This window comes from Rhagoletis zephyria, unplaced genomic scaffold (assembly GCF_001687245.7).
Source record: "Rhagoletis zephyria isolate East Lansing unplaced genomic scaffold, Rhagoletis_zephyria_1.1 Rzeph_scaffold_00029, whole genome shotgun sequence".
In the NCBI taxonomy this organism is placed as follows: Eukaryota; Metazoa; Arthropoda; class Insecta; order Diptera; family Tephritidae; genus Rhagoletis; species Rhagoletis zephyria.
This window is the reverse complement of record NW_016157113.1, coordinates 311,076-335,294: the sequence shown is the minus strand read 5'-3', so window position 1 is coordinate 335,294 and position 24,219 is coordinate 311,076. Positions and strand designations below refer to the sequence as shown.

The 24,219-nt window shown below is 31.6% G+C and overlaps 1 protein-coding gene across 3 annotated transcripts in view; it reads right to left on the bottom strand.

Moving 5' to 3' along the window:
* Nucleotides 1-24,219, bottom strand: part of Sesn (Sestrin) — a 97,835-nt gene that overhangs the window by 46,470 nt on the left and 27,146 nt on the right. The window contains exon 1 of one of the 3 annotated variants that reach the window (XM_017617069.1): nt 5,779-5,982. The exons of 1 other annotated variant lie outside the window; for it this stretch is intronic. The gene's annotated coding sequence lies outside the window, so the exon portion shown is untranslated. Of the gene's footprint in view, nt 1-5,778; nt 5,983-24,219 lie in introns of those variants that run through there. One more of the 3 variants, XM_017617054.1, reaches the window with a different exon arrangement.

Genomic DNA, 24,219 nt, shown 5'->3' with positions numbered 1-24,219 from the left:
AGAAGGAATAGAGGCTGGAATCGGGCCCAGGATCTCTGTTCCTATGGGGAAATATCCGGGCATCTTTCAAGCAGAAGTTTACGCCATCTACTTATGTGCTGAGTCAATCATGAGGAGATGCTATAGAAACGGGAGAATCATAATTGTAAGCAATAGCCAGGCCGCACTCAAGACCCTTATGTCGTATGAGGTGGCATTCATCACTCAAGTTGGCCACGAGCCCTTTCTATAAATAGGTCCCAATACTTTAATAGAGGAGCTAAGGAGGGAGAGGATCCCCATTGGGGACTTGAGCTGGCATACTTAGTCAGGAATGCATCAAAGGAGATTCCAACTGGTTTGAAATCTTGAATTTTCGAACATCGAATAAACCGCATTTTTTATGGAACAAACCATAGTTCATTTTTGGATTAATGGCTACGTTAACAAGTGTAATGCCGCATATGAGGCAATGACAATCAAATCGAAAACGACGATGATAATGACAACCGATTTATTTTGGCTTAAATTTAACAATATGAATGCGGAAAACATGTCATTCTAGCAGGTCGAGCAGATGTGGCAATGAACATTCCGTTACCGAGCCTCTTATTGTACTTCTACATTAGAAAAGCTTCTCATAAAAAAACAACATTTTCAGTTCAGATTTAGTGTAAAATTAAAAGCCCCATCATTTGTGTGATAGCACCAAGGCCAACAGCACAAATTAGAGGAGAAACTTGGCCAAATACTAAAAAAAATTTCAGCGCAATATATATGTACATAACTGATTATATGTATATATTTTTTATATACATATTTACATATATGTTTTTTCACAAGAATTGTGCCAGATAAAAAGCATAAAATTTTATTGCTCGCACGTGCGTTACCAATATAAAAAAAAGAAACGCAGCCCAAATAAATTTAGTTAAACGCAGCATGGCATCGAACTTTTACGACAAATATGTATTTACCTGTACATACATATGTATATATTTAATTTCAACTGACCATATTTGTTTAGCAATGTTTTGTAGTGATTGGTGATGTTTGGAGTAACATTAGGTCTAGTTAGTATGTAAGTGTTTCCGCACGCATATCCAATTAATTATGCATATTTATAGTTAGACAGATAGCGAGTACGCCTTTTTTTATTGTGGCGATCGATTGAAATTTGCATTAATTTGAATTTAAACGAGATCGTTCAGCTTTTGTATGTATGTATGTATGTGCATTATTAGTGTTGTTACAAATTAGATGAAATGTTTGATTTAAATTTCAATATTTCATTCAATTTTATTTTCCTAGCTTTTGTGGTTTCTTTTCGGTTAATCGCGTTAACTTTTGGCTTTTCTCAATATTTTTTTATGTTTAGTTTAGCTAACTAGTTTCATAGCAGACATCTTATTCAAGTGTGTTAAATTATGCATATCATCATGAATTACTAAATAAATAGATTGCTTATTGACTATATTTTTCTCTATCTATCTATTAGCTATGATTCTTACCCTTTCTATTGTCTTTTTAATATAAACAATAGGACTTTAGTCTCGTTTACTAATTAGCAAAAGTAAAACGATTGCTCAAATATTTACCTTAACAATTGCATATAAGTAATTGAGAAAAAGTTACGAAATGGTCTGCGAACAGGAAGATGACAGTGATGTGGCTAATGATAATATGAGCAATTGTTATAATTATTATGATCTGATTATGGCAACTTAACGTAACTTACAGGCTCTCGCTTAAAACTTCTCTTAAATGGATGTTGCCTATAATTGAACGGCCGAAACTGAAGCAATTTCAACTCACGTCTAAAAGTGTATTATTATTATTAAAACGAAATTGCTTTAATAAGTTTGCACCTACTGGTATTAATTTCACTTCAGATAGAATAAAAGATAAATAGGTATAACTGGGGATACCGGATTTGGACACTTACAAATCAACTTTTCACATTAGAAGTGGTCCACATGAAAAGCTGCGATTTTTTCTTGAATTATTAAAATATCCGCTATTTTAAAGTAGAAAAAGAGTAAGTTAATCAAATTATTAACAGTGAGTATAACGGTTTGTTATTTGATGGATTTATACAGTTATTTCGTTAGCTGTCGCTTTTCTAGTACAACGGGCACGTCTACACTGAGAAAAAAAACGCGTTGTAAGAATAAAAAATTTTTATTTGATTACCGTTTAAAAATGTTCGTTTTTAAATCAAGTGAAAATTCTTAACAAAATGGATTTTTTCATGATAAATACACTACGTATAATGGAAATATTCAAATCAAATACGCCCGTATTGAAATGAAGCATTTTCACTGCACGGATTCTTTTTCATATGTAATTAAGAAAGCATATGTAGACCAAGCATGCAAAGCGGTTACAACACATACATACATACATATCCTGCAAAAAATTGTGCGACTAATCTCTAAAGCGAGTATTTCGAGATTACTCTCAATCGGGTACAATTGGGCATTAATTAGTCCCAACTAGGCTCATACGGGTACTATTGGAGGTCAATTAGTCTCGACTCATCCCTTATGGGTATAATTGGAGATCAATTAGTCCCCAGCTCATCTCTAACGCGTACTATTAACGATTTAATGATATGTACGCACTTAGTCAATAAAATTTCATGTGCGGCATGTGTAGGACATGCTCGAACAAAAGCGAACAGTTCATTCCATATAAATAGATCAAAAGTGGTATTAGTCGCATGCTCCTTTGCGATTGCTCCCGGAGTCATCCCGGATTAGTCCCATTTTTTGCAGGGTTGATACAATTGGTTGCTAGCAAGAGCGTCCGGGTTCAATTACCATCAGACGGAACATAAAATTAAATTTTTTTCTTCTTAATTTTAATTTCGTATAACGAAAAAGCTTCTGTGCACTTCGCAACGACATATTTTACAACGTAAATTCTCAAATTTAAAACGAGTTGGGTTGGTGCTCTTTCATATGCGTATTTCTTTAAATTTAGAACGTTTTTTTTTTAATTCTAAAATTTTTTTCCCTCAGTGTTTACTAATAAATACAATTTTTTTTGAAAGCCGGTTTTTTCTGTTCGAAAAGCTTGAGAACAGCCGTACCGATTTTCTAAAGTTTTGAACACCTATTTCCGACTTTCCAAGCATGTTTATAGACTAAAAATAATTCGGATATGTCATGGGAGCGTTAGCTTTTAGAAGACACATTGTTCGAAAAAAAGCCACCCATCCGGTTCTATCGTAGCAGATCCAAACCCATGGCATAACGACATAACCCGGGAAAGTTGCCCAAGCAGCTAAACTGTGTTTTGTGTCATGAGTTTATAATATGGCAATGTATAGGATGCAAAAAAAAGTTATGCCTTGGCAAATAATGTTTTAAAAATTAGTACGCATAAGTGCCCGCTAAAAAAAGTACACTCCCAGAAATTAACTTTTAAGCTTTTTTCGTTAATTTTAATTCCTAAGTTTGTTTAAAATGGCTTTTATGATCACATAAATAAAATTAGATGTAATGAAATTTCAACCGTTTTTGTTTGGGTGTAAATGGGTTAATGCCACGTCGAAATCTGTTTCATTTTGATTTTCGAAGTTCTAAGCATCGTTAAGTTAAGTTAAGTTGGCCTAATTAGGCTTTTAAACTCAGTAGCTGGCCTTTGCGACATTCAGGAAAATTGCAAAGCTGAGAAATTCGCGCGACATGGAACGGTGTTGCTGATAAATACATGAGGGACGCTCTTGGCATCCCTTATCAAACGTGTAACTTTCTACTGTGTAAAAAATTCATAGAAATGTTCAATAAAAGATGGCAAATAGAACCAACCTCAAATTCTGAACACGCTGACCAGACATAGCACAGTGGTTCAAAATTGGAAATCAGTGGTCATAATTCACTGCAGCCTTAATTTTTCAACCAATTTGATAAATTTTTAAAATGAAAATTTTTTAAAATTAGCAAGAGACCAGTTGAGCCGATTTTTGAATTTTTATTTTTTTGCATTACATTTTTTGCTGCAAAGTGCATAAGAAGGAGCAAATTTGAATCAATGTAAAAGCTAGTTGAAAATAATTGATCCCCCAAAATTAAAAAAGAATCACAAGAAAAATTTTAAATGTCATAAAAAAATTTCAGCAAAATTCAAAAATATTTCTTTGAGTTTTTAGAAATGAAAGTGCAACCCGCTAGTGGCTAAGAGTTTGCGTTGATGTTTCATAATTTTGAATGGGAAATAAAGGCTTTCTATTTCTTTCGTTTAGTTAACATGTATTCTTATCATATATATTACAAAAAATCCATCCGAACTCTTAGTCACTTACAACTTGCACTATCTAATACTATAATTGAATGATCTATAAAATTGCATACCGAAATTTTTTCAAAAATCTAAAAAAAATAATAATTTTGATGAACATTTTTTTATAACATTTCAAATTTTTTAGTTTTTTTATTGTTTGCGTTTTGAGGGAACTAACAGTTCATTTCAACTACACCTTTTCCAACAGTATTTCAGAAAAACATAAATATATTTCAGAAAAGCATACATAAGTGTATTCTAAAAATATTTTTATGAAATGCGTTTGAGGTTTTCTGAAACACATTTGAGTTTTTCTGAAATTCATTTGACCTTTTCTGAAATTCATTTGGCCTTTTCTGAAATATATTTGTGTTTTTCTGAAATACAGTTGGAAAAGGTGTAGTTTTTATTATGTAACATTTATAAACTTTAACAGGACAATCGATTTGCTTCAAATTGCTCCTTTTTGCACTTTGCACTCAAAAATTTATTATTATCAAATAAAAATTCAAAAATTGAAATTTTACAAGCTTTGGTTAAAAAAATAATACTAATCAAATTGAGTAAAAAATAAAGGCTCAAGTGAATTATGAACAGTAAATACCAGTAATTCTCTGCTCAATTCAGTTGCGAACTGCCAAAGATAATTTAATATACCATCGCCATAAATAATAGGCTCATAAGTAATGAAAATATACATATGTAATGTCTAAAGTTCGTTTGTTATGGATTTTTCTTTAGATATTTGGATACATATCGGTCATTTACTAAGGCACTGAAAGTATTGAAAGGATTATCAAACGTATACTTCAACAAAATTAAAAAAGACTTCAAAAATATGCACTTTTATCAATAACGCGTTAAAATTAACATGACTTCCATTTCAAATATATAATTTTAATTCTCCCACTTCTGCACGTAAGAAAAATGACAAAATGAAAATTAAAAAAAAAATTAAATTATTGCATTTTTTAGGTCAGCAGACATCTGCTGACTTAAGCCATATTGAGTTATCTCAAAATTTTACAATGAATTTTGTCCGGCTAAATTGGCCAAACACGTCACTGTGCGGTGTCAGGCATTTTCTTTCATACATATGTGCTCGAATTTTTTATTATATCGAGAAAAATTCACAACACCGTCAGTATAAAAAAATTCAATGGGCTACGAAACTGCAAACTACAAATTTTTTGTAAAGATTGTGATTAAAAGGTTCAATATTTTGATAAAATTTATGGAAGTCTTCTAATTTTTGTAAACAGTCTTAAATTTGGACTTACAGATTTTTTGTTATAGTTACAGTGAGCTATACTACCCTAATAAAGTATTAACAAACTTTTTATTCTTCTGAATAAATAGTTGGAAAATTTATTAAGATTAGTCGAATTTTAATAAATCTTGTACTTACATAAATCGCTTTTGTTAGATAAACTTAAAAAATTAGGATTAACATTCCTAACATACATATTACATTTTTTCACATATATATGTATGTAATTATAAGTCACTTACTTCACTTCCAATGTTGGCGTGGTTATCGATGATGACGGTGGAAACTGCTGATGATTGCAAATTAATAGAATTGATTATGCCACAGTAAAACACACAATTATTCAAAATGCCCCTCAGGCGTCCGAACTGGTTATAAATATTTTTTACTTTTTCTTTTTTGCTTTTTTTTTAAAAACCACGGTGGCAATTATTTTTAATGATACTTTAAGGGTTTTCACAAATAATTTAAATTACCAGTAGCTCACTAGTACAAAATATGTAATCATTTTTACTACATATGTGAGTATATCTAAATTCAAAACTTTAAAGACGTTTTTTTATTTATTGGATTACGACACTTCTGCAGCAAATTTGAGATATCTATTAAGTATAAGACATTTAAAAAATTTCACAACACAGCAAAAAAGTCGATTTTCTTTAAAACTTGTTCATCATTTAAAAGTAAAAAAAACATTATGTTCCTCTGTATTAATAAGTATACAAAAATAATACCCGAGCTCATTAATAACGAAGTATATAAATTTAAAATCCTATATAAATAGTAAAATTTTATAAAAACGTCACTTTATAAAGCCTGTTAAATTAATTATACTTTTTTAAATAAGTAAATAAGTCTGAAAACACGTCGCATAACACAAAATGCTTTTTTTTTCTTTTTTTCCGTGAGGAAACAATAGGCAGAAGTGACAAGAAAATTCGGCTCTCTTTGTAGCTGACTATAGTGTCAAGAAACATAAAAAAAACTTAATACGTTTTTTTTTTGTACAGATTGATATATTTTTTCTATGTTTATCGCAGTCCAAAATAGAAAACTGTTGAAATCATTTCTGCCGTGTTGAATATGCAATGGTATACACGAAAGAAAAAGAAACAAAATACATCCCTAGTCTTTTTGTTTTATTGGCTCTTGAAACGTCATATGGAAGAAAATGCGCAACACCCTCCACAAAAAAAAAAAAAAAATATTTAAAAAAATTTTAAAAATGAACGGCAATTCTTAGCGACTTGAAACTTGAACTTTATTAAATCGTCGCCTAAGGGTGAAAGGACGCCAAGTCTATTTTTTTTTTTTAATTGTTCAGGAGAGACGAAAAATCGTTGTAGTTTCGTATTACCTGCCATTCTGTATCAAAAACTAATTAAAAAAAAAATTTACTTACCACCTTTCCACCTTTAGGTAGCGATATTATTATTAAAGGCTACAAAATTGCATACCCAAAAATTGCATACTAAAAATTCTGATTACAGTTTGAAATTTTTATGAAACATTTTTTTGATTAATTTATGTGAAATTTGTGCCAGCTTTGAAATTTTTATTAATGTGGTTTCTGTTATAGATTAAATAGAAGAGTTTAAACCTAAAAGATTTGCATAAAAATGTTAAGAATTCTATTAACGGAGTCAAAATAATGCGATTTTTGATGGTATTTCGAAATCCATCTTTATATTTTTCCGATTGAAAGCGTTTAAACTTTTATTTATGTGGTATCTGATATAGATGGACCCATATTTTAAAAGAAAATTATTAACAATAAACAAATAAAGATAAGTTTGACCGCAACTGTATCCCTTTGCTTTGTTTTTTATACCCGAGCGCACTTGTGCACAAGGGTATTATAACTTTGTTCACATAACGGTTGTTTGTAACAGGCAAAACGAATCGAGATAGATATAGACAAATGTATACATAAATGATCAGAATGAAAAGAGAAATCGATTAAGCGGTGACTGTCTGTCCGTCCGTCCGTCCGTCCGTCCGTCCGTCTGTGCACACGATAACTCGAGTAAAAATTGAGATATCTTAACGAAACTTGGTACGTGAACTTCTTTTGGGCGTAGGACGGATGGTATTGAAAATGGGCGAAATCGGACAATAACCACGCCTACCTCCCATATAACGGTAATTTTCAGAAATACGAAAACTGCGATATTTTAGTAACTACTGAAGATAATTCACTCAAAATTGACATTTAGAATAACTTTTAGACGAGAAATAAGAATATTAAAAATTTTTGAAAAATGGGCGTAGCCACGCCCACTTATAGTTACATGTGTATATTTTGGAAACCGCTGCACCAATTTCTTCCAAACTTGGCACAGTTGTTGACCTTGGTACAGCATACCAAATGGCCGAAAATTTTTAAAATCGGACAATAACCACGCCCACATCCCATATAACGGTAATTTCGAGAAATACGAAATCCTCGATAAATCAGTAAATATTAAAGCTAATTTATTCAAAATTGACGGTTGCAACAATTCTTTATCAGGAAATACGCTTATGATAAAATTTTGGAAAATGGGCGTGGCACCGCCCAATTATGATCACATTTATGTATATCGGTAACAGTTCTAGCAATTTGTACCAAACTCGGTATGATTATTGTGCTTGCCACATAAAAGCAAACCGTTGAAAATTATTGAAATCGGACTAAAATTACGGCCGCTTTTCATATAACGGTAAATTTCAGAAATGCTTGAAATTTCAATATTTCGAAATTTAAGGATGCTAGTTTACTTAATATTTATACACCGGCTTATCATGTAGCGGTAGCTTTCGGAAAGGTGGAAAACATATATTTAATACTTGCGCCGGGTATTTAATGTTCGGCTCCGCCCGAACTTAGACTTTCTTACTTGTTTTGGTATATTTTTGTATAAATTAAAAAGTGTTGCCATGAATTAAACGGAATTGATCATGGCTTATAACTAATCTGAGCATTACATCGTTGACAAGGATCACTTTTGTTAATATATGGGTCGTAGTTGGGCTTTTAATGCAAATCTTTTATTTCTCATTTGTCCCGTTAAATTTTTGTAAATCCCGTATCTTTGGGACAAATTATGCATTTGTCCCGTATGGCTGGAAAAAAAAATCTGGCAACACTAATGGAGAGTGATACACCCTAGTTTACGTATGCTTTATTTTTTGACAGGTTTTATTTTTTTTTTTTGTAAAGGTTGCCACCTGTCAAAAAATTCTATTCAATTCAAATTATTTAATAACGTAACAAAAACGACCCAGATTTATGTCCAAGGACTGTCACTCCAGCAACACCCCCAAGAAACTCTTTGGGGAATTTGTATGAAGTAAATTATTAAAATATAAAAATGGTTTTGAATAGGCTTTGTTTCTAAACTACCACCTGTTTAAATATTAAATTTAACGTTAATTAAGAGATTTGGGTAATTATAATATATATTACAGGTTGTTGTTTGAAAATGTTTTGAAGAGGGTTGCCACTTGTGCGAAAAGTCGAATTCAGTTAAATTATACATAGATTGTATAAAAGTAGTAGAAACAAAAATATTATACAGATATTTATATAAACGGACTAAAAAGTTGAAATTAATTTTTCCTAGACTCATAGAATTAGTCTGGATATATTTTTATCTAAATTAGAAAAAGTATTTCTAACAACGGTCGACCTTCGGCAGGCAAAAGATTCTCATAAAATCAACAGGCGCAGCCGAACTGGGGAAGAAGCTCGTCCAAAAGGTTAGCATAAAGTGTAAGCGCCAAAATATTATTATTTATTATAAACAATTTATGAGATTTAAAATTAAAAATATGTGGCGCATATATTAGACTTGAAATTATATGAAAAACGATAAACAACCACTACCAATTTTTTACAAATTAATTAAATCGATCTCAAGAAGACGATATCAAATTTGAATGGTTCAAAATATAAAAATTGGCAAGGCAATATGTTTAGCACTCACAAAATTCATTTGGAAAATGTTTAAAAATCGTTTGTCATGATTGAGGCAAAGTCTAATACTTTGTCGTTCACACGATTGGCGTATGTACCAATTTACGTCAAAATTTGGGCAAATGCCCAATCGCGTACGTCGAAAAAAAAATATTTTAGATTTTTTGTAAGCTGCTGCATTGATTTTGTTGGTATGTCATAAGTGGATTTTTCTTAAAATTTAGATAAATTATTTAATAATTTTTCACGTGAAGGGTGGAAATTTTAAGTTGAATTATGTTGCTTTGTCGAAATTTCGCGTGTTGTTTATGGCTTTTCTACACAAACATATGTACATGCATATGTATGTATGTACGATTCTATTTCTTCTTAACAGATTTAAACTTCAAACGCATGCAATGCATTTATTTTATAAACATAATTCATTTTATAATTTTTTTTTTTATTCCACTTAAATATAGATAAAATCTTTTAAATCTTTTGCATTTTGAAATTATTCGTGGTTTTATTTCTGTCACTTGTAGCGCTCACTTTTTTTCCAAAAACAACAATAACAAGATTTTGTAAACAACACATTTGGATACCTGCGAGTAGGTAGTACATACAAACATTTAAGAAAAAAACTCAAAAACAAAGCGGCAACAGGCAGGGCGCACGCACGTTCGTGTACGGCGAGTAGGAGCGCGCCGAAACCAACTGGAAATTTGTCTACCTATACACATATGTACATATCTATGTATGCGCACACATATAGATATATACTATATATTTATGTAGCTGATATATATATACTCGTCGCTTGATCGATCGACTAAAATGTTTACGCGCGTTTTCACTTTTTTATTACTTCGAAGTGTGGCGTTCAGTGGAGGTTGAGCGTTTTTCACAAAGTACCTTTCCGCGTGCGAGCTAAAACAATAATGCCTGAACTGAAAATATTCGAAAACAAATGTGTGTCGAAAAATACTAAAATACCCACACAGTCTGTTGATTAGCCGAACCAGCGGCCAGCTTGCTCGAATAAAAGGGCTTCGGCGCGCTTTGTTTTCTGTTTTGTCGTCGTTCCGTTCAGTGTTCGGCCATAATCGGCGATGGCTATTGTTTGCGCGCGCGTATCTTAAGAACTTATATACGTATGTACATTAGGATGCCGCACCAAAAAAAAAAAAATTGTCAATTCAAGAACTCGGTAAAAATATTTCGGGGAAATTTTAAGATTTACCAAGCATCTGAGTATTTTGACTCCATCAACTTTTTAAGCTTAAACCTTTCTCTTATTCGAGTGGCTTTTTTGGAAAAAAGTTTTTTTTAAACCAATTTTATTAAAAAAAAAAAGTTGTTTTTGGAGATATTTTCAAATCGGCACAGCACACGTAAATCTCAATAATTCTCCTATATATTTTGGTGAAAGTCTTGTAGCCTTTTTCATGAAAAATAAAGTATCTTTAAAAAAAGGTTTGTAAATTGAAAAATGTATGGAAACGTCAATTTATAAAGATCTTTAAACTTACTTTATGAATAAGGCCATTAATATATAATGAGTTTTATAATTCCGATGGAAAAACAGTACCGATTTTTTTTTTGTACGGAGAGTTATGCACCCTAATATACATACATACATATGTACAGTCAGTCAATAAAGTTTAGGTACAGCGAATTTTTTACAATGCGTGCAACTATTTTGTAAATATTTTATTTTTCGCTAATTTTTTGTAAAAATATGGTTAATTCTACAGCAAAAACCCCAAAAATCGGAATTCCAAACCTTGTGCACAATTTCATTCAAATATTACACTTTTTATTTATGCTCCCTAGAAAAAAGTTGGGTATGCAGTTTTTTAGCCCATTCAATTTGTGTATAATAAGTGCAAGAATGAGGAAGCTAGGACTTCCCATTGATTTTTGGATTTTTTTTTTTGTTGAAGGTGTCGCGCATTTTTTCCGTATAAAAAAAATTACCGAACAATATTTTATATGGAGAAAATGAGCGACAGCTTCAACAAAAAAATTGCTAGAAATTGATGGTAAGTTCTAGCTTGTTATACTAAATCTAAAAGAGTGTAAATAAAAAGTGCAATATTTGGATGAAAATTTACAGAATTTACTTTAATTTTGAATATGGTTTTTATCTCTGACTTTTGGGGTTTTTGCTGTAGAACTATATAAAAAATTTGCGAAAAAATAAAGTATTTAAAAAATAGTTACCGGTATTGTAAAAAATTCGCTGTACCTAAACTTGATTGACTGACAGTATGTACATCAGACCCTATTACAGAAAAGGTAAATTTGTTCCAAGCAATTTTGAATACTCACTATTATACGTAGTATTTCAGCAGAGGAATTTATTTTTTTTTCATTTACATTGGTTTTTTCTGTAAAAGTATTAAAAAAAGCCTACACACTCCCCTCACAAAAGGTCATCCTATCATGACGAAATAAACATTTTTTTTGAAAACCGCAAACACTGCAATCAATAGTTAGTAGTAGAGAGGGGCACGGGCCTAAATTTTCAGGCCCGGCCCGGCACGAGTGCAAAATCAAGTTTCAAAAACACGCACGAGCCCGCACGTTAAGAATTTTAGTGGGGCCCGGCCCGGTCCGGCCCGGCACGAAGGCACATGTCCCAGCCCGGAAATAAAGAGCCAACTTTTATTGTATATATACATATGTACATATTTTTAATTTTGTGTTTATGTATGTATATTTAAGAAAATCAATTTTTTCATCAAAGACTTTTATAAAATATTTTCTGGGAAGTAGAAAAAGTGAAAGGTATTTTATGTACAGATATGTAAACAAAACTACTACGTATCTTATTTTTTCTATCGGTTTCCAAATATTTCTTTTTTTTGCTTTTCTTTTATCAAAAGAGTTTTAATATGTACTATTTTTTTCGTATAAAAACAAAAGCTTATCTATTTTATATTATTTGTGGTATTAGCAACGGGCTTTTTCGTGCCTATTCGTGCTTTTATGAAATTTTACTGAACGCCCATGCACGCACGAGTTCGTGCTGACAGCAAATATTCCGGCCCGTACCCATCTCTAGTTAGTAGGTCAAAAACGTACTGCCTTGGTATTGCGTATAGGGTGTCGTTTTCAGACAATTGAAAATAACTTACAAAGTTGAATTCCTGAGCGAGACCTTTTCAGCGCCATAAAGATTTAAAACATCGGACAACGAATAAAAAAGGGTGCCTTAAAAAAAATGTGTGCACCCAAATTTTTTTCTCGTCATCAGTGTTAAAATAAAACTGAAACATGCTTAACTTTCTTTTCTTTCTTTCATATATAGTGATACGGCTTAATGTACAGACTTATATATGTATTGTATATTTATTGTTTTGTTATCTATGCTGTTGTTTCTGCTGTTGTTGCTCTTTTGATATATAGCTGAATAAATAAATGACCTACCCGCACAAATTTAGCTTTTGTTGTATTCTTTAGTTTAGCTGCCTTTGTCTTTCCGTGAGTCTTCTAAGCAACTGCTAGTCGTTTGAGTGTTCTTTTTGCGCTTTCCGTGATTTGCGGCAGTTTATTTACGGAGAGTTAAACGACTAGATTTGGATAGTTTGTCGAGCTATGCCCTGGGTTTCGGCCACTAGACAAAAAAAAAAACATTCCCCTGTTAAAACTTTGGATGTCGATAGAATACAAAGCGTTTGGTAAACAACTTTGAGCGCGGAGGAAGCATAAATGTAAACAACAGGTCTACATAAAGATAAAAAACATGACACGTGTAAATAAGTACAGTGTTGTGCAAAACAAAGTGAAAGTCCTACAAGAAAAGTGTGCTCGGTTAGGTGTAAATATATACCAACATTGTTTTTGGGCAAGATTAATAAGAAAATTAAATTAAGACTCCGATTAAGGGTATTATTAAGATTAAGATTAATATAAACTTAAGTATTAAGATGAAGACTGAGATTGAGGTTAAGATTAAGATATGTAATTGTTCTTGTTACTTTATCGCACAAGGGGGCTTTGTTCTTATTGAAAAACATAAGCATATGTATGTATGTATGTATCGGGTGACCCATCCAGACCTTGATTTTTTTATTTTAACAGCCGTATTCTAACAAAGTCACAAACTTCAGCTCATCACTGCTGTGATTTCAACCGAGGCTCAAGCTTGCTGCTTAAAAAATATGCCGCTTCAATTCAATTTTTTTTAATTTTTGTGTATTTTTCTAGCACTCAAAATCGAATTTTTTGTGACACATTTCTCGGCGCACTTGGAATCACAACAGTGATGAGCTAAGTTTTGTGACTCTGCTAGAATAGAGGGGTAAATATAATGCTTAAAAAAGAACTGGATTTTTGAATCTTTATTATTACCCGAAAGAAAAATCTATGAAATTTACTTTTTAAAAATAATTTTATTCAAATACTGGCGGCAGACAGAACATAGGCATCAAGCGAGCCCCAACGCACCATAGCACCGTAGTTTTTGTTGCCTGAAATTAGTTATCGTGTAATATGTCGATATCGATATAGACATAGTGCAGCGAATTAAAATTCAGCGGCTCCGCTGGCTTGGCCATGTCGTTCGGATGGACAGAAACTCTCCTGCTCTGAAAATATTCAACGCGGGCCGCGATGCTGGTAACAGAGGAAGAGGAAGGCCTCCTCTGCGTTGGAAAGACCAGGTGGAGAAGGACTTGGCTTCACTTGGCATTTTCAATTGGCGTCAGTTAGCACAGAAGAGAAATGACTGGCGTGCTGTTTTGGACTCGGCCAAAATCGCTTAGGCGGTTACAGCGCCAAATAAGAAGAAGAAGAAGTAATATCACACCTTTGGATTTTTTTCTTGGGAATTATGTAGAGTTAAAAGTCTTCGTCAATAAGCCAGCTATGATTCAAAACTTGGAAGCCAACATTACTCGCGCAATTCCTGCAATGCTAGAAAGATTAATTGCAAATTTGACCTTCCGAATGGTCCACCTACAGCGTAGTCGCGCCCGATATTTGAATGAAAATAATTTTTTTTTAAGTAAATGTAGTAATAATTTATTTGTGAGCGTAGGTCAATATATATAGCTCAAAAATAAATTATATTAAAAGGGCAATAGCAAATTTAGTAAGAGATATTTGTTTCGGGTAATAATAAATATTCGCCATCCAATTATGTTTTAAGTGTTTTATTTAAAATTAAAAAAAAAAAAACAAAACAAAAGTCCAGATGGATTAGCCTATAGTAGTATCACCTAGCAGTAAAGATGAGTAAAGGGTAAACAACCAATGGATAAATACTTCAAACTTTTGATCAGCGAAAAGGAGTTCGACGAACAAAGGATGCTAAAATCATTGCTAAATAACACATCGCTTCAAAATGGATGGATTTCCCTGCAGGGATAGCTACAAAAGCACATGTAAAATTACAATTATTACGTACTATGTACATGCATATATACGTACGCATCTAATACATATATATGTTCGGCTGATATGTAGTGCGTCTGCTGAATGTACATACATATATTGTAAACAAACACATTAGTCAAAAGAGAAGCATGAAAAATAAATCAACCACAGTTATAGGCAATCTAATCATTTTAGAAGCATTAGAGGACTAAAGGCCAAATCGCCTTTGAAAGATCATAAAACTTAGAAATTCAGCTAAATTTGCTAAAATATGTCTGTTTTCGTAGTAACGCCGATTTTAGGAAGATGATTCGTAAATGGCAAATACAAATTACATAAAAGTTTAAAAATAGCTACACATAAATAAATAAATACATATGTTGGTTCAGCATAATTCCTGACAGAGGCAATGCATGCGACTGAGGCGCTAAGTAGGTACATAAACATACATACATACATATATGTATGTATGAATGTAAGTTCACAACCTCATGTACATACATATGTTTTTTATGTATGTAAATAAGATTAATTTTTAATGACCTTACAACCGGTTTAACGTAATTTCTGTACGAAAAATCTAGTTTTATTTTCACTTCAATTTTTCTTGTTTGGTTGTCGCTTTAATTGCTTTCGTAAAATTGGCTCTTAAAACTTTTAATAAAAAGTATGAAGATTTTCATCCACTTAACTTAGCCCCTAGAATTTTTTTAAACGAAAAAAAGAATACCCGTTTTTTTCCGGTTAAAAAAATTATATTTAGAACTATCTCAAAGCCCATGAAAACCATTTCGATCAACACCCTAATTGTATTAATGGATTCAACTTATCAAATAATTTGAGCCTAATTTTATGTCAATAAAGGGAATAACGTTAACTTTTGATTAAAGAAAACAAAAACAAAATCATTGCAGCGGGGTTTTGATCATTTTGGCTATATAAAGAATTTGCAAATTTTTTCAGAACTTTTTTATTTAAAAATGGCAGATTTATATTAAATTTATGAACAATAATATTTTTATTGCTCTAATGAACTTAAGCACATGTGTTCCGAAATTGAAAATTATATATGCAAAACCAAAGATGCCAAAGCACTTTAAAGTCTGAAAATAAGCCAATATTTACCGTTGTTTTACGACAAGACACTATTTGATCATTCTTAACCGACTACAAAAAAGGAGGAGATTAGCAATTCGCCGGAATAATTTTTTTATGTACATATGTTACCGCAAACCTTTGGACCACGTCAACAGATTTCGAAAATTCTTTTTGCATCGGAAAGGTAGTGTCTCAGAGGCGGTTAACAGCACTCCTAACTTTGTATATGAGCACTGAAGTCGGTTTTGTTTTTTGTTTAAAAATTACTTGTTTCTTTTTGAAATCGCTTCATTACTTCTCGTGCAATACGAATTTTTTGTGAAGCTCTAAAAATTATAACTACAACATTTGAGCACGGCAAAACCAAACAAGAAAAGCCAAAAAGAAGAACTGTAATAAAGATCATTTCACAATCAGAACCTCAATTAGTTTCGTACAGCAGAAAATCTCCTACGACTCATAAAACTGCAGGCATAATAGATGACGTTATTTTTAAAGACAGATAGGAGGATGAGGAAGATTTGATATACAAAATATGATATTGTTTACAAGTTGCAAAATATTATAACCGCAAATTTTCATCATTTTCACTTAGTATAAAAATAAAATAAAAACAATAAATTAATCTTTTTAAATAAATCAAAATTTTCAAGTCTATAGAAATACATATATGTACATATATATTTTACGAATGCCTTAAATAAATGATTTATAGAACCATTTGGTTTACTATCTGTGATTTGGAAAGGTCGATTGGAACTTGTTTAGCTAATCTAATTATTCATGTCATTAAAGCAGAAAGAATTAAAAACAAAAGTATTTACTTGTTTTTTGTTATTTATGGCCTTATAACAATTATATTCAACAATTTTTAATGAAAAACTATTTCAAATTACAAATATTTGCATTGTTGATAACAAATAGCAATATAAATGTGTAAAATGTATGTACCTACATACTATATGAAGTTAATAACGTCAACACACATGCATGCGTATTGTATGTACATATATGTACATATGTATATATAGCCGTACTTCATTATCATACAAATGTGTTTACATAGTTTCATTTCATTACAATTGCTCATTATCCAACTATTTGTATGTATGTATATAAGTATGTATAATAAAGAAATTAAGATTAATTTATTACTACAGCCAGCATTATTTACAACAATTCGTCATACCATTCTACAAGTTGATGATGGTAAACAGATGTTCACCATATATTGTATACATATACTTACATATTTTATGCTAAAAGTTTTACGAAATAAAGTAGCTACTCAGTTTTTTTTTGCTCTGCCTCAAAAGCAAAGCTGTACAAGAAAGCAATAATAGCAACAGCGCGCTGAAAACATGACAGGTTCAAGCTTGGTTAATTTTTATGATTTCCGGATTAAGTATGAACCATCTTATATACATACATATGTATATATATACTTACATACATTGTAAGTCTACGCACATACATAAATACTAACACTAGTCATCTTAAAATACGCGCAATTTGTTGTTTTTACATTTTACATTATTTAAAATGGTATAATTTAGTACAGAATAAATATTTATTTAAAGTTAGTTTAGCTAATCACGTCTTCAAAAGATTGATTTAAATCACCAATAAGGATCATTCAAAAAACCCTAAAGCTATAATAGCGTGATTTTCGCTGTATCCTTTTCAGAGGTAGCTACACTATAATAAAAGAACTAAGTCCCAACGTTTTCAGGTCGAAATTTCAGTAAGTTGCGTTTGTATAGCCTTTTCAATTTTATGAATAATCATTATTTTTAAGTGGAAAATTAAAACTCTATAATAATTATTATCTCTGACCGAAAAAAAAAATCATAAAATAATCATTATTTGTGATCGAAAAAATAAAAATCAAGTAAAAATCATTTTCATTGAGAGAAAAAATAAAAATCAACAATAATTATTATTTTTGAGCGAACAGATATAAATTATAAAAAAACAAGTAAGAGCAGCGCTGTCTTCGGCTATGCCGAAGGCTTCATACCTTTCATGAACATCTGCAAATTTTACCTTGACAGATTACTGCTTTTGAATACATCTGCACACATCGGTAGAGGAGTTACATACTTATATAAAAAATCGCATCTAAACAATCAGAGGTATGGAAGATATACTTTATATGACACCAATCTAAGTGATTTTCACCGCTATCTGCTCGGTATGTAAACCGGTAACACAATTTATTGGGTTTAGTTTCGTACATAAAGGAGATATATGGCAAAAACTGGTATCTTTACAATCAGTGCTATAGGAGATAAAGCTTATACAGCATAGATTTTGACGATTTTCTCAGTAGACTTTGTATTATTATTTATAAAATATCTTACGANTATTAAATGCTGATTTAAATTATTTTACTCATAATGATTACCGTACCTGTTTTAAAGATATTCCTTTGTATAGTTTCTACACTTTTGTTTACGCTCAAACCACTTGATGAAGCATTTTTTCCGCAATGAAGTTGCTACCTCAAAAATATGGTGTTTGAATGCGTTAACTGCTTCTTCTGCCGATGAAAATCATTGTGGGTTTTCACGCTTGCCTGGTTATATGGTTATCTGGTAAAAAGTAATTTTTCTGTAGTGTACTTTTTATTGTACAACAACAAAATTCACCGCAGAAAAATTATTTTTAACCACATAAGCTGATTACCAAGCAAGCGTGAACAACCACATTATAACGAAGTGTATCCTCATAAATTCGATGTCTTGAGTGGTTAAGAAATCATTTGTTGGACTCGATGTGTAAAAGCTCACTTATATACTTTGAATATATGAGCAAACTTAACGAAAAACCATTTATTTAGCAGTATGTATTTATTCGCTTTTGGTCCAAAAGAAAACAAAAATAAAATTTTCAAAACTATTACCAAATAAATGGTTGTATGCCACTATTTTACGTTTCTCTAATGCCACTATAGTTTATTTGAAAAAAGCATACATTTCCCACATTTCTAAAAAAAAAATCTTACTCCTTGACGACCGATGCACAGTGGCTGTAAGCTGGAATTTACTGTTCATAATTCACTGGAGCCTTCATTTTGCAATCAATTTGATTAGTTTTTTTTTATGGAAAGCAAGAGACCAGTTGAATAGCAATTTTCCAGTTATGTGAGTAGTCAGCATACGGCAAATAGACTAAAAATAAGACCGCCAATGAATTTATTAAAAGTTCACTAGTCAATTTATCAAAAGCTGAGTCATAAAATTTTATCAATATATGTATCTTGATAAGAGGTGTCCATTTACAGTGTGAATGACCTCAAAAGGCACTCAATATTTGAGAAACAACACTTTAGATAAATAAAAGCTTACGTTTCAAAGCAAAGTCTAGAGTAAATATATGTACACACATACATGTTATTATGTGCATAAAATTGCACCAAGAAGCACTTGAATATTCAATATTTATAAACCTTAGAACTTAAAATCCACTCAAATGAGATCATCGAGAATTGAATAATATAAATTACAAAAACAACCCACGCCCTTCACGCTAGATTGCACTTACATATATGCATGAAAGCAAATTTATATTTTATGATCATTTAGCGTATGGGCTATTCCATTGAGACTGGTGGGACACATTTGACAGTAGAATGTAAACAATTGTGAATTGTAACTACTATAGGGGGTCTTTAAAAATTAAATGGACGACTTTTTCAGTCTCACCCCTTCAATCCACGGTAATACCTCGATCACAGGTATCACATGTACATTTTGATCCCGATTGGAGTCGGTTAAGGCGTGACGCAAAGGTGTCAAAGGCCAAATGTCTTTATTTACCTTCGTGCACTTAAAGCCGAATTTTAGCAAAAACTCGTAAGTTTCAGGCCAGATTTTTTTCGATGAATATATATTATAAAATATATATTACAAAAATAATTATTAAAAAAAAATCAAAATTGTAACTGGTGGGACATGTCCTGGTGTTTGGTGAAAAGTAACTATGTATGAAGTAAAAGTATAAATAAACATATATTAACGTTTCTTTTTATTTTTTAATTAATATTTTTCTACAGATAAATGAAATATAGTATGTAATTTATCTTCATATTGCAACTGAAATAGGGATAATTAAGGCATTTTAAAAGTTTACTTATTTTCTTCTTTTGCATGGAATGACCCGTAAGCGGTTAAGTGTCAACTAGTGTATTGTGTAAGTGTGTTTGCTGGTGTAGATAGTACAAATTGCAATGTGTTGGATGAAATGGGCGCACCCCCTTTTTAAGTTGATTGAATGACCGAAGGTGCTGTGGGGCAGGTGTAATGCAAATCGTTAATGTATCAGAGATTGATCGATATGGAACGTATAATGAATATTCATACGTATTATTAGAGGGAGCCGGAAACCAAGGTTGAGTATCCCAACAGCTACGAGTTTGGCTTGCCATTAACTTTCGACTTAACTTGTTACAAATTTAAAAACTTTGAGTTTTATGGATTTTGTTGTAGAAAGAACTACATTTTTATTAAAAATTGAATAAAATTTGATTAAAACAAAATATTTTCAAAATATGGAAACAAATATGCTGTACGATTTTGATTGACACTCACTGTATATACGCACGAGTAGAAAAATCAGTTTGCAGTTTCCGCGACAAAATCAGTATTTTTCGATATAAATTTTTATATGCATTGCACCTATTTTAAACTCGTCCCATGACTGCGAATATGCGCTTTTATCATACATTTTTTTTTTTTATTTGGGTTAGGTAGATATTTTGCAATAAATTTGCGTAATTGCTTTTTCAGAATTAGCTAATCAATTCTTACTATTTTTGGCCGCTATAGTCCCATTGTGCGACCTTCTGTAATGTGCATCTCTGAGAGTTAATCAAACCAAACTTTCAGTACATTAATTATACCCGAGCGCACTTGTGCACAAGGGTATTATAACTTTGTTCACATAACGGTTGTTTGTAACAGGCAAAACGAATCGAGATAGATATAGACAAATGTATACATAAATGATCAGAATGAAAAGAGAAATCGATTAAGCGGTGACTGTCTGTCCGTCCGTCCGTCCGTCNTAGAAGCAAAACGTTGAAACTTATTGAAATCGAACTAAAATTACGGCCGCTTTTCATATAACAGTAAATTTCAGATATGCTTGAAACTTCAATATTTCGAAATTTAAGGACGCCAATTTACTCAAAATGGATACACCTCGGTTTACCATGTAGCGGTAGCTTTCGGAAAGGTGAAAAACATATATTTAATACTTGCGCCGGGTATTTAATGTTCGGCTCCGCCCGAACTTAGACTTTTTTACTTGTTTTTGTTTACTTTTTATTACGCATTACGATCATCATACACGCAACTGTTGAGTTAATCAGAAGTACATAGCAACACGTTCAGAAAGTGCAATTGCAACAGTTACTGAGCAGTTATGCTAGCAAATACACTGCGCTTCGAGAGTATTTTTTTGCCGCTTGATTGTAATATTTCATTTATTTTATCAATTTAATTGAATACAATTTTTCAAACATGGGGCAATCCGCCTCAAAAGTATTTTCTGCAAATCTCTTCAGTGCGATATCCATATTGCAATATTCAATTTATCTTATCAATTAAATTAAATAATACAAACTGGTGGCAACCTTACACAAAAATATTTTCGCCCATAAGCCTTCTTAAACCGCTTTCTTATGACATCCATATTGCAATATTTTCTTTATCTTATCAATTTACTTAAACAGCAATTTTCAAACAGGTGGCAACTTTCTAATTTTTTTCTTTCTATATTTAAAGTTAGGCTTTTAGCAATACAACGGTGAAAACTGCATTCAATTCCCTGCATTCATTTTCGAGTGATGCGCGTACAAACATACAGATAGACAGACAGACAAAAACTCTAAGAATGGTTGATTTGGCTTCTATTGCTCTAATAAAGGCCTCATATTAATTTTCCTTTAATATCTATAATGTACATACATCGGCCTATTACAATTTTATTATATGTATAGATGTAGCTAGCAGTGCATGGACTTCGAAAAAATTAATATTGGTAGAATTTACATACACAAAATTATAGACATTGGTAGATTTTTTAAAGGAAACGATATCAGATAGTTTTTAGTCAAATAGGATAAAACATGGTGAGTTCATAAAACATGGGGTTACCAGAGTAGCTAGATTTTCGCCTCGGTGGTTCTTAATATCAAACTAATGTAATTGTTGTAATTCTTACTGGCGTTGTGCGTAAAATTGTTTAGTGTACTCCTGCTATCTAACTAATATGAATTCGTTGCCTTGGGATAAATTGTCTTTTTATATAAAACAACAAAAATGTATTTCACGTGAATAAAATATCCAACAAAAAACCTATACCTACATAAAACTGGGCCCGAATCACGGCATCCGTTATCGAATGGAACTTGATTCGAAACGAATGAAATAAAATTACAGCTGATTTTTCTCCTATTCAATTTGAGTTGAAAAAAACGAACTACGAGTAACTACAGAATGCTCAAAAAGAAATTTCGTACAAAATTTGATTCGATCACGGATGCCCTGATTCGGGCCCTGTATTAATTTAATAGGAGGGAGGCTCAAACAATTATTCTCCGTCACAGTTAACTATTCACTTTTATTTAAGCTGTGTTCGATACCAAAATGTGTACATATGTTCATTTAAACCTCTTTGCTTTCATTCCGCAAAATATTGGTAGATTTTTAGCCTATGTTGGTAAGTCCTTACAAATACTCATAAACTGCCTCTCAAATCTGAAACCTCAATACAATCGAAAGAATGTTGTACCACTTTTCTACACTTTGTGTTGTTGTTCAAAGTCCATACCAAAGTTTTCAGGTGCAATGTCATGAAGACTATATTGGGGTGGTGCTTAAAAGATCAACAACTAAATTTTCTGTAGTGCACCCTTTTATTTGATTCCACGTATAAAATAAAGACAACCAAAAAAAATTAAAATAATTTGGAGTGACAACCAGGGTTTGAAAAATATTGTTTTTAAATTACAAAAATTCGACAAATTTTTTGCTTGAAATCTAATCAATTTAACGTTTAATTAAAACGTATTCAAATAAATTAACAAACTCGATGAGTTATTGCTAGTCAAACTCGAAATTTTTTTTTCGATTTTTTTAGATTTAAATATATAATAATTTTTGCAAACTCTGGCAGCGATCCCTATTTTTTTCAAAGTTTAAAATTTTCTTGTATGCCTTTATTTTGTACGGAGAACAAAATAAATGAGTACCAGATGATGTTGATATTTTTAAGGACCACCCTAGCACACTTCTTTTTTCCCTTTATTAACGCATTTTAGACAGTGTACAGAAACGTTATAACATTGCAACTAGTACACTGGCGGCCATTAAAATAGACTCGCCTTACTATGAAGAGTTTTGGCTATATTTGCATGGGTTATTTTATGTTTAATATTTTTTTATAAAAGCCTGGCTAGCTATACAACAAACGCCACATAAATCGCCTTTTCAAACTTTATAAAAGAATTCCAAAAATTGCACAATTTTCACCAAATTTTTAAACTTTTTATTCAGAATTTTTAGAAAAAAACAAAAAAATTTTTTAAAATCAACGGTTTTTTGTAGCCAATTGAAACTTGCACTTTATCTACATAAAACTGAATGGCCTACAAAACTGCATACCAGACATTTTTCTGAAAATTCCGAATAAAAAGTTTAAAAATTTGGTGAAAATTTGTCGATATTTTATAAGAGGATTTATATGGTGTTTGTTGTATAGCTAGCCAGGCTTTTATAAAAAAAAAATTAAAAATAAAATAAACCATGGAAATTTAGCCAAAACTCTTTAAAGTAAAGCGAGTATATTTTAATGGCCGCCAATGTATATATATAGCTGATAATCAAAAGGTACGTTTGACACTTTGTGTACTCCTACGTATGCATGACTGCAAGCATTTGAGTGCCAGATTATGTGACTTATGACCAGTTTCACGAAAGCAATTAAAGTTATTATTTTGATTTGAATTTTATATGAAAATTTACAGAAGTAAACGAATAATTTTTCGCTTAGACAGCTTGTAAAACTGGCAGATAAAATTCTATGCAATAATGACGCAACTCCGAATTCCAAAAAACCAAACCCTTACTACTATGAAGTGTCTCATGTCCCTAATCCTTGTCTAATCCATCTCCAATTTTTGCTAAATTAAGTTGTAAGGATTGCTAAAGTAAGTAGTAAAGATTTGACTTGGATTAGAAACACTTCATTGAATTTT